This window comes from Mesoplodon densirostris, chromosome 20, assembly GCF_025265405.1.
Source record: "Mesoplodon densirostris isolate mMesDen1 chromosome 20, mMesDen1 primary haplotype, whole genome shotgun sequence".
Classification (NCBI taxonomy): domain Eukaryota; kingdom Metazoa; phylum Chordata; class Mammalia; order Artiodactyla; family Ziphiidae; genus Mesoplodon; species Mesoplodon densirostris.
In genome coordinates this window covers 14,707,888-14,720,955 of record NC_082680.1, presented here as the reverse complement: position 1 = coordinate 14,720,955, position 13,068 = coordinate 14,707,888, and the positions used below count along the sequence as shown (strand labels likewise).

The following is a 13,068-nucleotide window of genomic DNA, read 5'->3' as shown; positions in this document are numbered from 1 at the left end:
CATATGAATGAAGCTTACGGACAAACTAAGTGAAATAAGCCAGTTACAGAAGACAGGTATGGCTTGATTCCATTTGTATGAGGTATCTATGAATAGTCTCTAAATAGGTGCTGTACAATATTGTACCTATAGTCAACAATAACATATTGTACATTTAAAAAAATTTAAGGGGTAGATCTCATGTTAAATGTTATTTCCGTAATAAAATTTTAAATTTAAATTAAATAAATACTTTTCTTTTTCAACCATCTTGGACCCTGTGGAGGCCTGCTGGGAGCAGGACTTCTAAAACAACAAATATGTCTGGAAGGCTGTGGTCCAAGGCCATTCTTGCTGGCTATAAGCAGTGTCTATGGAACCAGAGGGAGCACACAGCTCTCCTGAAAATTGAAGGTGTATATGCTTGAGATGAAACTGAATTCTATCTAGGCAAGAGATGTGCTTATGTGTGCAAAGCAAAGAACAACACAGTAACTCCTGGTGGAAAACCTAACAAAACCAGAGTAATCTGGGGAAAGATAACTCAGGCTCATGGAAACAGTGGCATGGTTCATGCCAAATTCTGAAGCAACCTTCCCACTAAGGCCACTGGACACAGAATTCGTGTGATGCTGTACCCTTCAAAGATTTAAACTTACTGAAAAATAAATAAAAGTGTGGATTTGTTCCCTTGTAAAAAATAAAATAAAATAAAAAATAGAACCATTCTGATTCAGTGTCTAGCATAGGACCGTACTGATTGAATACAAGGTAATAAATATTTGATGAATAAAAAAAAATTTTTTTAAACCAATCAAGAGATTTATCACCTATCCCAATATAGATATGAGAGGGAAATTTTTCTCTTTTTAACTGGCAGTGTGGTTGTGTAAGGGAGAAAGAGTAGTGAAGGAAAAAGTTAATTTAGGATGTTTAAAATAGGCCAAGAGTTGCCCCCTGAAAAGTGTACAGAATTGTCACAATTTGGCTTTAGAGTCCACAACCACCTATAAAAATTAATAAAAAGACATCTTAATTAAAACAGAGTCTGGAAGCCAGAGGGGGCGCTCTCCACCCTACAAGGATTGCAGATCCCGACAGGAAGAAGAAAGACTTCCTCTTCCTGTCTGGCAAGAGCTCAGCCAATGAGAGACTGTCACAACTCAGCCAATGAAAAGCCACTATACTTGGCACTCTCAGTTCCTCCAATGGACTCTTTGTTTAGTACAGCCCTCCCAACTTCCTCTTCTCCTCTTTAAAAGAGTTCTCCTCTCCTTGCTTCGGGGAGACTTTTGAGTGGCTCGCCGTTGCAATTCTTTGCTGATCCTGAATAAACCCATGCTTTGCTGGACAAATAACTGGCAGTCTGTTTAAGGTCAACACTCCCCATTTTGTGCTTTTCTGTCTCACATATTGTGGACACCTAGTACCCTCATGGACTCTCCTCCCCACCTTGCCTCCACCTATTAGCCAAGGATTTGAAACTCATTCTCATATTGTAAATAAGCAAAAGCCAATTTTTTTCCCTTAGATAATATGCAGAGACGAGGCGCTAAGTATTCATCTATTCTCACATCTTTTTCTAAACAGATGGCTTCTCTAGGCACCAACCTTGCCTTTCTTCTCCATCATGCTTAAAGCTAAGGTCATGGCTCCGTTTTTGACCTGTATCTCATATCTCATTCCTCCCTATCTCCCCACCAGACCACGCTCTAGATAGTATTCATAGCTAGTTCTTGCTTCTTAATAAACGAAAAGATAGAAGGAAATGACTTCTCACCTGCCCAGGGGAAAAACTGATTGATTGAAGACTCTATGGGTGAAGTATGGAAAACTGAATCAATGATAGGGCCCTTTGTGTTCTTTCTGACATTACAGAGGAAGACAGGCTACAGAAGACAAGTACAGGTAGGACAGTTCACCAGTTTGTCTGGCAATGGATCAGAGGTGCAAAAGGCAGCAGAGTTTATACACAGAGACCAAGATGAGACCCCAGGGAAGTGGTTCTGAGAAGCCTGAACACCTGCTCCTGTTGCCTCTGCTGATGGTTGTGGTATCTCACACTCAGACCTTCAGTCAGACTTTCTGTAGATTTTCCTTCCCCTACAGTTTCTGGCAGTGAGGTGTTTCATTGAACGTCTGGAGTAGCAGCATAGGAAAGTGTCATAAAAATGGAGGAAATTAAACAAAACATGCCCGGTACGAGCCGAGCATGAATGCACCAGTTCCTGTTCTTCATTGCTGTTCTTTCCAGATGTGGAGAATTTTCCTGAAATGAAAGAAATAAAAAAAGAATGGTTAGTGGTGTCTAAAAATATATAATTGGATTCAATGACTATTGTGCTGGAAAGGTATTTTTCAGAAGTACTTCCTGGAGAGAAAAGACATAGGAGAAATTATATTTTGGCTGGCCTGGCAACATTATTTTCCACCCTGAGGACTGTGAATGTTTTGTCTGGCTGTCATCCTATTGGCTTTGCCGAAAATTTTAACCCTTTGAACATATATCAAGAACCGAGTGCCAAGGTAGCTGTTCAGTGTCTCCACCTCAGCTTCTAGTTGGCTGGCATTGCTGCATATTAAAAAACATAAGATATATTGCTGTGGAATACAGGGGAATATTTTATTTATGCATAGAACCTTAGTGGAAATGTGGAAAAGAGTCACTAATGTCTTAAAAAGTTTCTTTGTATTTAAGTTGCTTGAAATATTCTTACCTTTCACTCAGTGCTGTTGACTGGGGTTTTTACCTCCTGCTGTTGACAGGGTTTACCTTTTTGAAGGAAGGTCATTTTCTCGATAATTTTCTCAGTGCTTCTAATACCACTCATGATGAGTGATTAAACTTCACTTGGTCTTTTTCCTCTTTCTAATTCCACTCACAGACAGTTTTCCTTACCTGAAAGGGGAAAAAATTGTACCTTGATCTTTGAAACTATTTCATGGGGTTGCATATGCCCACAACAAACTTCCCTACTTTGTACCCCTCAGAGTTTTCTTGTCATTTGGACTGGAAAATGATCCTATCATTTTCCAGCCCGAAGTCTGAAATAAAAGAACATATAGTTTCGATCAAAGGAAAAGGAGAGAGGCATCCTGCTGGAGCAAAGCAACTTTGACATTTTCCTTCTATTCAGAATGTTTGATTCATTCTTCCATTCATTTAATATCTATCTATTGAAATGTACTAGATATAAGGTAGAGAATTACACATTTCAGGTGTCATTACACATTTTAGGTGTAAGGATCTCTTAGACACATTCTCTGTCCTCAGAAATTTAGATTCCAGTAGGTAAGAAAAGATATTTTTAGAATAACCTAAAGGCTGCAAGAGAAGTACCCATTAAGTGCTAAAACTGAAAAGATGAAAAGACGTATGGGAAGCATGAATCAGGGAATTATTATATTAATTTTATTTTATGAATCAGGGAGTTATTTTATGGGGAAAGTTCCATTTGATTTGGGACAGGAACACTGGTTGAATTTCCATGGGTGGAGATGGGGTGGGAGGAATTCAAACAAGGAAGAATGGTATAAACAAAATCGCTGACAAGGAACTGACCAATATACTTGTTTGTTTGTGTCACGTTTCTCATGTAGGGAAGACAACAAAAGTTCCCCACACCAGTACTGCCTTTCGTTTCTCATGTGTTCCTCCTAGGTCTGTGCCTCAACAGGGCTCCACGGAGCCAAGGAAAATGTGAAAGCTTCCATGTGTCCCCCCACAAAGCTGTCTACTTAACCTGAAGTTTATGCCCAATCCACCAACCCTCAAGGTCTGAGAATTTCACATAAGTGATGAGGAGGTATACAAATGAATGTAGCCCCCAAATGAATTTTCAGAAATAGAGACTCTCAGCAATGGAAAGGCAGGTGGGCCCTCTGAAAGCTTTTATGGTTTTTGGTTTTTTTTCTCTCTCTTACAACTACCCACCCCCTGCTTAAATACCTCTAGTCGCATGGGACCCACTACTCTAAAGAGAGTCCATTTTTCCTTCTGAAAACTCTACTACAAATTTATTTTTCACATGTTAAGTGGAAACCTGAACTTCTGCCCTCCAGTTCTTTTCTCCAGGACGACTGCTCCCCAAAGCAGTCAGGCTGTGAGAAAATCCTCTTCTGCTAGAGATAAACTCTATTTTCCTTATGTAAATTACCTACAGGTTTATCTATAGGGTGACACACATACACAATAATTCCTACTCTCCAACCCATGATTTGGAACGTTGGACGGATTATTTTGTGTATTTACTCCTAAATTCCAAAGACCTCAAAAATACTTGCTAAAATAAAGCTTTTACCATTAAGAATTAATCATGTGGAGAGAAAAGAATACAATCCACGCCCTTGGCAAAATAATGAAAATGATGATGATGATGATGATAATAATAATGGCTTTATAAACCTCTTTTTAAAAATAAATTTATTTTTATTTTATTTTTGGCTGTGTTGGGTCTTCGTTGCTGTGCGTGGGCTTTCTCTAGTTGCAGTGAGTGGGCCTCTCATCACGGTGGCTTCTCTTGTTGCTGAGCACGGGCTGTAGGCATGCAGGCTTCAGTAGTCGGGGCTCACGGGCTCTAGAGCTCAAGCTCAGTAGTTGTGGCACATGGGCTTAGTTGCTCCTTGGCATGTGGGATCTTCCTGGACCAGGGCTCGAACCCGTGTCCCCCGCATTGGCAGGTGGATTCTTAACCACTGCACCACCAGGGAAGCCCAACCTCTTTTCTTTATGACCCATTCTCTTATGGAACCAAATAGCTTGGGTTTGTAGAGCCTTTGTTCCAGAATGTTTAAAACATGGCAATACAGTAATTCAGGAGGCAGGAGTGGCAGTGAATATTGTGTTTTCAGGGATTATTTACCACAGCCTGGCTGTGACAGCCTATTCTGTAAAGGGAGGTAATATTAGTTAGGACATTGGGGAAAACCACTGATTGTCAAAAGTACTGTTGAATCTTTTATAAAACCTAAGCTCGGAGACCAAAATCCAGAATGGTTCCAAGTTTTGCTTTGGCTACAGGAGCTTGTCTGCATCTCTAAATAAAACAAAAATAAACCTAACAGTTCTGTACTTTTCAATGTCTTGGTGAGTAATGCTTGTTTGTTGCCAGATGTTTAGTCAAGCTGAGTCCTCCTATAGAAAGTCCAAAATGCTTTGGGTGCTTTTAAGACTGTGTCCCCAGCTGGCTAGTGAAATTCCTTTCTCTGAAGTTTCAGAGGAGCTCCTGGATGCCAAATCTAATGGCCTCTTCTAAACCAATGCTATTTTTTTTAACTTTTTTTTGGGGGGGGGGGTACGTGGGCCTCTCACTGTTGTGGCCTCTCCCGTTGCGGAGCACAGGCTCCAGATGCGCAGGCTCAGCGGCCATGGCTCACGGGCCCAGCCGCTCTGTGGCATGTGGGATCTTCCCGGACTGGGGCATGAACCCGTGTCCCCTGCATCGGCAGGCGGACTCTCAACCACTGTGCCACCAGGGAAGCCCCAATTCTCTCTATTTTTATAGAGTTGGACAACCTCTCTTTGAAATTCTCTCCTCCTCATAGATGTAAACATATCAAGAAGAGCTAGAAAAACACAGGGCTGCAATTCAGAGCTTGGATGCTTTGGAAACTAGTTGGCTGATGACATTTTTAGAACTCTTTTTACAAAATCTGAGAAAGATGAAGGCATGTCTCTCATTAAAATCATAGATTTGCTCTTCAAATTTTTCTCATTTGGAGTTTATTTATTTATTTTGCGGTACGCGGGCCTCTCACTGTTGTGGCCTCTCCCATTGCGGAGCACAGGCTCCGGACGCGCAGGCTCAGTGGCCATGGCTCACGGGCCCAGCCGCTCCGCGGCATGTGGGATCTTCCCGGACCATGGCACGAACCCGTGTCCCCTGCATCAGCAGGTGGACTCTCAACCACTGCGCCACCAGGGAAGCCCTGGAGTTTATTTTGTAATATGCTGTGAGGTAGGCTCAAAGTCATTTTTCTCTACATAGTCAATTTTTCTAACGTGATTTAACAAATACTCTGTCCTTTACCACTGATTTTTCATGCCAGCTCAACATATACCACATTCTCATATTTAAAAGGATTTGCTGAACAATCTATTCTCAATTCAATTGCTCTATTTATCTTTTTCATGCTAATGCCATACTCTTTTAATTAATATAGCTTTGTAACATCTTAATAGTTTGGGTTTCTTTTTTCAGAATTGCCTTACCTAATTGTGAGCCTTTAATCGTCAATATATTTTTTAGAATCAGCTTTTCAAATTCCCTGGTAAAATCTTGCTAGGATTTTTATTAGGAATATTGAATAATCAATGTCTACATTAATTCGGAGAGAATTGACAACAAAGTGGTGTTTCTTTCCACTTATTTTGATCTTCTTTAAAGTTCTTTAATAGAGTTTTTAAAGCGTGTGTGTGCATGCATGAGTATGAAGGTCTTATGCATTCTCTGATAAGTTAAACTCAAGATATTCACATAAATGGTGTTTAATTTTGTATTATGTGTTAATTTGTTATTGTTGATGTAAAGAGGTGCTATGGATTTTTAGGTTGATTTAATTCTTGGAAATCTGCTGAATTCTTATTAACATGAATTATTTTCTGTGAAGCTTTTCTATGTAAGTAACTAGAGCAGCTTCTAATAATAGTTTTTATCTCTTCACTTCTATTCTTATCTCTTGGTCCCTTTTTCAAAAGGTATTTTTATTTTTTGCATTGGCCAGAACCTCCAGCACCACCTTACCTATTTCAACTCTTAATTCAAATGTTTCCTTTTGATCCATTTATTTAAACTCGTAACTCCCACCCAGTACTCTCTTTCCCCATTCCTGTGTTATTTTTCTCCCAGTGCCTAGGAAAGTGCTTGGAGTATAGTGGGTGACAAACAAGTACCTGTTGAGTGAATAAATGTTGGACGGGAAGAGTGGTAGGGGGTATTCTCTCTTATTCCTTAAATTAAAAAAAAAAATGTATCTAACATATGAAAATTTCTATAAACATAGCTTTTTTATGTAAAAAATGTTTTCTTCTAGTCCTAGGGTTCTAGTATGTTTATACTAAAAGTTTAACTTTAGCAAATGATTTTTCAGCATCTATCACAAAAAAGGCAGCATCAAGAGTGATTAAAAACCTAGACCTGGACGCTGGATTCAGATTTGAATCTCAGCTTTGCCTCTAATTAGTGCAATGAACTTAACTGGTCTAAATAATCTCCTTCAGTTTCATCTTTAAAATGTGGATGATAATACTACCTACCTCATAATATTATTATGAAAATTAAATTAGTTAATATGTGTAAAGCCCTAGACCAGTGTCTGGTGCAGTGTGAATGCTTTAATAATGTTGTTAAATAAATACTATAATAATCATGGATTTTTTTCTCCTGAATTCATTTTATGGCATTTTACTTTATAGGGTTTTTTATTATGAAAATCCTTACACTTAAAAAAAATCAGGCTTGATCTCATTGAATTCATTTTTTACTATTCTATTGGATTTAATTACATACAGTTGTATTTAGGATATTTGCAACTTCTTTAGAAATGAAATTAACATAACTTTTTTTTCTGCAGAGCTGAACTTTTAAAAATATGATACTGGTCTCATGAAATGAATTGGGTAGTTTTCTGTCCTTTATATTTTCTGAAACAACTCATGTAAGATACAGATCATCTATTTCTTGAATTTTTGGTAAAGCTTACTTATAGAACATTCTGGGCCTAGTTTTACTTGTGGGAGGAGAAGTAGTGAGAAAGTGAAAATGAAGGTTTCAAGAACTTTAACGCATATATATCCTATTTTGCTAAAATCTATTATTTTGTAAATTATATCTAAGTTTAATTCACTATAGTGAGAAAATATAATGTACATAAAGTTGTTTCTTTTATGGAGGCTCTATTTTGGCCTAGATCATACTCAGTTTTAGAAATATTCACCTGTGCTCTTTTATTCTATGTGTGTTTGTGTTTGTTCACAATAAATTCTCTCTCCATATCCCTCTGTATATTATGTATGTATGTACATATGTATGTAGAAAAAATTTAAACTGTATTTTAAAATACTATAACCTTGTTTTTAATCTCATATTTTTTTGAGAGAAATGTTTTAAATACCTAGTGGGATCTTATGCTAGTGATTTTAAAATCTAACGTGAAAGCACTATTATTTGATGTTAAACTCATTTATATTTATTCTAGGCACCATTCTATTAAGACAACTTTTATCAACACACACAAAAATGTATATGCACAAACACACAAAGAGTTTTGCTTAATTTTACTTTTTCTTCTGTCCTAGTGTCTACCTGATATATTGAAATTTCTTGTACTGATTTAAAAGTTTATTTTCTATTTTTACTAATCTGGTGATTATTTGAATTTAGGCCTATATTTACCCAATAAATTCCTAAAGCTTCTCAATATTGTATACATTCCTGATCTTCCTTGTTCCTCTTCCTCTTCCAATATCCTTTGGAGTTTTAGTCCCAAAGCCTTTATTTAAGTTAAACTGACCCTTGAACAACATGGGGGTCAATGGAGTCAACCCTCTGTGCAATTGAAGATCCACATGTAACTTACAGTCGGCCCACTGTATACGTGGTTCCTCCTTATCCTTTGTTCTGAATCCATGGATTCAACCACCTGTGGACTGTGTAGTACTATAGTGCTCACTATTAAAAAAATCCTCGTAATAGTGGGCCTGGACATTCAAACCCATGTTGTTCATGGGTCAACTGTAATTACTTATTTAGATTTACTAAATAAGATTTGATAAATTCTTTCTTGAACTTATTTCATTTCTTTTTCAGGAACTTATTTTACCTTTAGCCACAGAATATTCCTACAAGACTTTTTTCAAATGGGGAGCTGTTTCCTAAACTTTTGTCAAACTTTATAGTATTTATATAATTATCTTTATTTCATCTCACATTCAAATGACAATTTGAGCTGCATATAAAATTTTAGATTGAAAGTTTCTTACCTTCAACATCTTGATAGTATTATTCCATTGCCATCTTGAATCTAATATTGTTCATAATTGGAACAATCCAACATAGTATCGAGAATGTATAGATAAGATAAAATAGGAACTATGTTTAGAGGACAGAACTATATTCCCACAATCCGAAAGAGAGAATTCTTTGCAATAAATTGTTCAACTACTGCCTGAAATGTTTTGCCCTTGAAAACAGGGAATCTGCATCTCTATTCTTCAGATTCCTATTCCTAATATCTATAGAGAATTTATATGTAAGTTATAATAACGTGTAAAATTTTATATATACTATTAATAAAGAAAATAAAGCAAACCCTTTCAATATTCCTTATTAATTAGTGTTCTTGCTTTGATCTAAGAAAATTAATAAATATATAAATCAGAATACTCTTCATCAAGTTTTAATTCCAGGCTAATTTATTAACTAACCATTTCTTCATCCTTGTGGCTGCATACACTATTTACTTGCTACTTTAAAATAAATTTAATCAAGTCCACAAACTTAAGTTTTATTTTTGAAAGATAATATCAGCAGCCAAGAAATTGAAATAGTTCATTTCAATGATTTCTATAAAATGTTTACCTGTATTCCCTTTGGTTTAGGTTTATTTGAAGGAAAAAGTGATATTTTGCAGTTTTAGATCATCTCTAAACACATCCAAAGTCTTCAAGAAATTTAAATTGGACAAGTTTAAAAGTTAAGTACAATACTAAAAATGTTAAAATTCTAAATAAGATACTTTTTTGTTTTTAGTAGATTTATATAATTGTTTTGATTATCCAAAAATGATATAAATAGGGACTAATTCATTTAATGAAACACTGGACTTTAATTTCCAGAGCCACGTATTTTTGTTTATCATAGTGGGAGATGGTACCAGTCAGCTACAAACATGACCCCAAAGATTTTCACCTACTGGTATTTATACCTTCATGGAATGCCTCTCATTGAGTGTGGGTAGGACCTGTGACTTCTAACCAATAAAATATGACAAAGGTGATGGATGTCACTTTCATGATTATATTGTATTCTGTAAGACTCTGTCATTGTAGATTGTGGGCCTGATGAAGTAAGTGGCTATGTTGGAGAAGCCCACATAACAAGGAATTGTAGGCAGCATCTAGGACCTGAGGGCAGCCTCCAACTGACAGCCAGTGAAAAGCCAGGGAATGTGAGTCAGTCATTCACCCTCAAGAAGACGAGTTCTGCCGGCAATCTGAATGAGCTTGGAAACAGATTCTTCCTTAATTAAGCCTCCAGATGTGCCCAGTCAACACCTTGAAAGTCTGAACAAAGGATTCAGACAAGCTGTGCCCGGACTCTGACCCATAGAAACTGTGAGATAATAAATGTATGCTGTCTTAAGTTGCTAAGTTTGTGTTAATTTCTTAGGCAATGATAGAAAATACACATATGATAATACATAGATGTGATAAATGGAGGAGACTAAAGTTTGAGGAATTTTAATTGTTTACTTTTTTTAGCCTAGAGAATGCTAAACACAAAAGATATTTTTATGATCCAGTGAAATGAATATGATAATAGAAAATGTAGGCAACTCTGCAAATTGCTTATCCAAAATGAAAGTGAAATTAACTTTGTCTTAGGTGGACTTCAAAATTGGAAGGCAGAGAAGGCTGTTCACACATAGATAAAGAAGGCTCTTGATAATTGGTATTTGACAAAAGCCACTTAAAATCAATTCATATATCAGAGACTGATGTAACAGTAAATATTGGGGAGTGGGCTGGGGAAAGGCTTTACTGAGACTTTCTCAGTAAAAGTCAGAAAGTTGTAAATTATAAAATAAGTTAATTTTACTTTTAATAAAAATAAGATTATAACATGTTAGTTCTAAGAATAAAATTAATCAAATGTTAGTAGGTGGATTGGGCTTTTATTTTTTCTCATAATATTATGTTATAGAGGTATAGGATTTCCTACTTCATTTATTATTCTTTAAAATAATTCTTAGTTTTCATCAATTTTCCCATGATCTTTTAAAATTCTTTGATGGTTAAGTCATTCTATTTTACTTACCTATTATTCATCAACTTTGTTTCCTTTCCTTTTCTTCAGTTATTAGCTGGTCTAGATAGATAGACTTTCATTTGTCATTGGGTTTGTTGTGATCTGAGCAGTTCTTTCATTATCACTTTTACTGACTACATGAAATATTGCATCTTTTACAACAGTCTCCCTTTTGTTTTGCAAAAGCTTTATATTATTTTCCATTGTATTACTGAATATCTAACAATTTGCAAAACCACTCCCTGTCTCATGGCAAAAACAGATTGTAATATTAAACCTCAAATGTGAAATCTACAAGAGCAAGGATTTTGTCTGCTTTTTCTATAACAGTCTCTTTCAAGATCTTAATGCAAAAACCTTAATTTCTACTTTGAAATATACTCCACCTTCTATTTCTAGCCTCATTCAGCCCACAATTTCCTATCCTTTCTAACTCTAGTGCTCTGGAAAAATATATATAAGTAAGTCCATGATCTAGACTTTCTTATAGTACTTACAGTTGGTACCTTGGTACAGTTGGTACTTGGTACTTGGTACAGTTGGTACCTTCTTAGAGTTTCAATCCATCTCATAGAGTGGGCTCTGTGAACCAAGAGAGAAGGAAAAGCTTCAATACTTTATTTTTAAGTGCTAACTAATAAAACCAAGAAGTGTATGTATATATTTATTTGTTATCTTCTCATGGTTATAGGTCAGATTGACCACATCTATAACTCTATCAACAAGATAAATCAATATAATGTATACATTGAGTATGAAGTTATTCACCTTTCCTCTGCAATCTTCCCCTTTGTCCATTTCCACATTTGCTATCTTCTAGTATTTGACACGGTGCCTGGCACAAAACAGCTTCTTAATAAACAGTTGTTAAGTAAAATAGTCAAATACTCTCAAGCAAGAAAACTAATAATAATCTTTATGTTTTAAAATACGGAATTATGGGGGCTTCCCTGGTGGCGCAGTGGTTGAGAGTCCACCTGCCGATGCAGGGGACGCGGGTTTGTGCCCCGGTCCGGGAAGATCCCACATGCCGCGGAGCGGCTGGGCCCGTGAGCCATGGCCGCTGAGCCTGCGCGTCCGGAGCCTGTGCTCCGCAACGGGAGAGGCCACAACAGTGAGAGGCCCGCATAGCACAAAAAATAAATAAATAAATAAATAAAATAAAATAAAATACGGAATTATGCCTAAATATTAGTTGTAATAAATTTCTTTATGCCACGCTGAACAAATGCAAATTTAGGTGTAAAAAAATGTCACCGAAAAGAGGAAAGATTCCAGGGAAAGTTTTGTACTTTACACTATGTGTTAAAGGAGGTTGATATGATATAACTCTGTGGGGTTTGTTTGTATTTAGTAAGCAAGTGACAGGCATATACATGGAATCAATGATTTTTTTTTAAAATACGGGCATGAATAGACATGATTTTTTAGTGATCAAGTATGAGCAACGGCAAGGCAAACTTGATCACCACTGGCTCTGGGAAAAATCCACGGCTTCCTAGTAGATAAACTTACAGTGTATATAGTTCATTAGTTTCGTTGATTAGAACACAGCAAGCCCCAATCAGAAGCTGAATTCCTGTGGCAATCAAATTATCTTCACTCTATACCATGGCAAACTCTTAACTCCGAACAGTAAATCTGAGTTGTTCGTCTCAAGATGATCTGAATGAGAAGAGGGTGCAGTTTTAAACCTGTCAAATCAACCACAGCTGTAACAACTGCCATTCTGGGCTATGAAGACTTTTCTGCAATTACAGCTAATCCAAAAGAACAAAACAAAACATTAAATAATTTTTTTAAGTAAGGTACTAGGGTAGGATTTTTCTTTGTTACCATTGAACTGAAAATACATCCACCAGAGCAAATTGACATCTTTGTTAAAATCTAATTCTAACCCATTAGATTTGCTTTTAGGGTAATTAAAACAGACTCAGTTGTCATATACAAAATGGAAATGGCAGCTACATTATTGACTATAAGGCAAAAAAAGAATAATTTATATGAATAAATTGGATCCCAAGCCCAATTTATACAGAAAATTTCAATCCAGGAAAAGAGT

General features: G+C 36.4%; 1 pseudogene; it reads left to right on the top strand.

Moving 5' to 3' along the window:
- The first annotated feature begins 254 nt into the window (after window positions 1-254).
- Window positions 255-632, top strand: LOC132481304 (large ribosomal subunit protein eL33-like; annotated as a pseudogene).
- The last annotated feature ends 12,436 nt before the right edge of the window (window positions 633-13,068 follow it).